At 26.1% G+C, this 4072-nt stretch overlaps 1 pseudogene; it reads left to right on the top strand.

Moving 5' to 3' along the window:
* Positions 1–2037: 2037 nt before the first annotated feature.
* On the top strand, positions 2038–3577 carry LOC149059604 (uncharacterized; annotated as a pseudogene).
* Positions 3578–4072: the final 495 nt, after the last annotated feature.

The raw sequence follows: 4072 nt of genomic DNA, 5'->3' as shown, positions 1-4072 counted from the left end.
TTTATGTTACGTCTTTTTTAGTTATAACTTACGATTTTAAAGATAATATTAAACGATATTAAAGGACACTGGTTTTAGTCAGTCTTAGTGATTTTTCATTTTTGTTGTGAATACTGAATAACTCAGAATAATTTCACACCTACCACGAAACCTACCATAAGTTTGAAACGGTGCTGTAAGTAGGTAAGTTAACCTTAAAAGTTTAAGTTAATTTATACTATCTTGTAAGTGTATATTAATATAATATAGTTATTACTTATTACCCAGTGTACTTACCTACGTCGTATATGTACATTGCACGTAGGTAGGTAGGTATATAATGTAGTTTTGGTATTTTCTCTAGTTCCTGATTTTTCTTTTTTTTAATTGAATTAAAGTTTAATGATTAAATTTAAAATTGTAAAATATTAAGATAGAATAAAGAATGTTTTAGTACCTACTACCTAAATATAAATGTATAGGTAGGTACTCGTGTAGTTACCTACCTAAAATTATAGGTAGGTATATAATGTAGTTTTGGTATTTTCTCTAGTTCCTGATTTTTCTTTTTTTTAATTGAATTAAAGTTTAATTATTAAATTTAAAATTGTAAAATATTAAGATAGAATAAAGAATGTTTTAGTACCTACTACCTAAATATAAATGTATAGGTAGGTACTCGTGTAGTTACCTACCTAAAATTATATCATTATTCATTAATTATTAAAGTCTAGGTAATTTAACATATTAATACATAGGTACCTACTATATGACTAGATAAGTTTTATATTACAATGTAATTAAAATAGTAAAAAATACATAAAATGATAGGTACATAAATTTACCTAGGTATTATTTGATAAATAACAATATTCACCAAGACAATTTATTTTATAGTTAAATCTATGTTAAACCTTCTACCTATGCCAAAAAAGTAGTTTCTTAAAATATAAATTTGCACATACCTAACATAAAATATTTTATCAACTTTAGACTTATAAGTCAAATTAATGGCTTATTCTTTTTTACACAGCTTATTATTATTATTTAACTTTAATTTAAATGTATGTACTTGTTTCCATTATTAATTTATTAATTTGGACATCATTTTTTCATATAATCCTTTAACTCAATATATTATAATAATTTATTAGTATCATTTTATATTTGGATCTGTTTCTTTTAAAACCAGAACTTAGTAAATATATAACTCTTTTCAATTAGATACACAATATTACCTATATTAATTAGCATGTACCTACCTATCTAAGATAGTAAAATACAACTTACTCAAAGTTTTTATTTAAATTTAGATTAATTAAATTCTGAACATTATTGAATCTCTTTAATTTTTTAAGAAATGGTTAAAAACAAAAGAAAAATAACTTCAATTACAAAAAAAAAAAAATATGTTCTTTTGTAGGTACTATTAATCTTACATATACATATAATGTAAAAGTTTGTTTTTATGTACCTATAAAACCTACCATCAATGGTTAAAATATTTTAAATACCTAGGTAAAACAATTGATAATTGAAATCAGACTGTTAGTTATATTATATTACTGTATCTACAAATAATAAATTTCAATTAAACAAGATATATTTAATAAAAAATTAAATCTTAGTCATACAGGAAAATTAAATTTTAAATTTTCTTCAGAATTAAGTACAGAATTTTCTGCTTTACTATTCAGTAGATTTTTATAATATGAATAATAAAGAGAATAAGTATATCTTTTAACAAAAACTTTTTCTTGTGAAATATTAGAAGGAATTTTATTTCAAAGAGGAACTGTTAGGTTTAAAATTGTTGATTTATTTACTGTTCTTTATGTGACATTGAAAAATGAATTATTTTACATTAGGTATTCCGAGAGCGGAGAGGTATTCTCACTTAATATATTTTTAATTCCAATTATTTTAAATTCATGTTCTTTAATTTATCTAAAATGTTCATACATAGATTTTTAAATTAATACTTTTACTAATTTTTAAATATTTTTAATTTTAATTTGTTCATTAGGTAGGTTTTCCCTATTATTTTAAATTGTAAAAATGAGTGCTGCATACTACCGATTAAAAAAATATCGCCAAAAACGATCTGCTGAAGTTTCGAATTTTAGAAATTCATTTAGCCCTCCTAATCCTATAAATAATTGTGATGACAATTCTTCATATCCCTTAGTAGATTCATCCTTTGAGTATTTAAACTTATCAGATTGCAATTCACTTAATTATCAGTCTCCTCAATCTTCCCCATCACAGCATTCATCAAGCTCGGACAGTTGTAATCAAGGAAATAATAATTACAATATTACTACTACTGTGCCTAGTTTACGTGAAAAAATACGAAATTTTGCTGTACGATTTAGAAGTAATATGACGGTTGAAATGATTGAAAATTTACTAGAAATATTACGATCAGAAAATCATACTGATCTTCCAAAATCAGCAGTTGGCTTGCTACAAACTAAGTCTAACAATAATATTGCAATTATGAAAAGTTCAAAAAATACTAATGGCTCTTATGTGTATTTCGGCATAGAAGAAGGATTAAAAGGGATAATTACTGATGAATATACTGAAAATAGCATACGTTTGTTGTTCAATATAGATGGCCTGCCTTTGTATAATAATTCAAGCCAGCAATTTTGGCCTATATTAGGACTTATTGTACTCAGCGAATATGAATCAAACCCGTTTATTGTGGCTGTGTATAGTGGTGGTTCTAAACCTCAAAATTCAAACAATTTTTTGGAAGATTTTGTTCAAGAAACAATATTTTTAATTCAAAATGGCTTAAATATTGGACAAAGAAATTTTAAATTAGAAATTGCTGGGTTTTCTTGCGATACGCCGGCCAGATCATTCATTAAGAAATGTAAAGGCCATGGAGGGTTCTTTGCGTGTGAGCGTTGTGTAACCAGAGGAAAGACTGTGAATAAAAAGAGTTTATCCCAGTATTAATTCCAAATTACGCACCAAAAGGAGTTTTATTAGGCAACGTCAACCTGAACATCATTTGGATGGAAGAACATTGTTGATCGACATACCAAATTTTGACCCTGTAAACTCAGTTTTTTTAGATTCCATGCATTTATTGTATCTTGGGATTATGAAATGGATTTTACAGCAATTAATTGGTACTAAGATGCAAGTTAATCGTAAATGTAAACTTTCTCGATATAAGATACAATAATTGAATTTAAATTTAAAGGTATTTGTAAACCATATACCAAAATAATTCCAGAGAAAAAAATTAGACTTGGACACATTTAATTATTGGAAAGCAACACAATTTCGTTTTTTTTAAAACTATTGTGGAGCTTTAGTACTACGAAAAATTGTACCTAAAAAAATGTATCATCATTTTTTACTTTTAGTTGTTGCGTGTAGAATATTAAATGATTCTGAATTGTGTATCAAAAATGTGAGTTATGCTAAAGAATTGTTGAAGAAATTTGTGGAGCTTCTTCCTTCATTTTATGGTCCAGATTCACAAATTATGAACAGCCATAATTTAATACATTTAGCCGATGATGTGGAACATGAAAATACAAATTTATCAAATATTTCCATTTGCATTTCCATTTGAAAATTTCCTCGGCAAAATTAAAAGGCTAATTCGTGGAAGAACTAATCCTTTGGCCAGGCGCCCACCCAGAATTTTTGTTTGGAGGGGGCTTAATAATTACACACAAGTAAACAATTAAAACTAATTTTTAAATAATCACTAATAATTTCTAAGCCTTTTTTCCAATTATTGTACCCCTTTTTAACAAATGTATGAAGTGATTGGTTGGAACTATAACCAGCCTCAGAAGGTGAAAATAATACGCAAACTTTACAATAAGCACTATCTTCAATTTTTGAATATGTTAACCATTTGTATTTAGTTAACCATAATATATAAAATTTTCTTTTTTGATTGCCAATTTGTTGATTGGGAAAATTATAATTATTATCTGGGACCCACACATTTTGTAAGACTTCAATTTTTTGTTTGTCGTCGAGCTTTTTATTTACAAATAATGATCTAAAGAAGAAAAATTTTCATAATTACCAACAATATCAGATGTTGACGGTAACG

Source organism: Diuraphis noxia, unplaced genomic scaffold (genome assembly GCF_037042655.1).
Source record: "Diuraphis noxia isolate RWA-SAM2 unplaced genomic scaffold, SU_Dnox_SAM2 contig0001, whole genome shotgun sequence".
Classification (NCBI taxonomy): domain Eukaryota; kingdom Metazoa; phylum Arthropoda; class Insecta; order Hemiptera; family Aphididae; genus Diuraphis; species Diuraphis noxia.
This window is presented reverse-complemented; position numbering and strand designations above follow the sequence as displayed.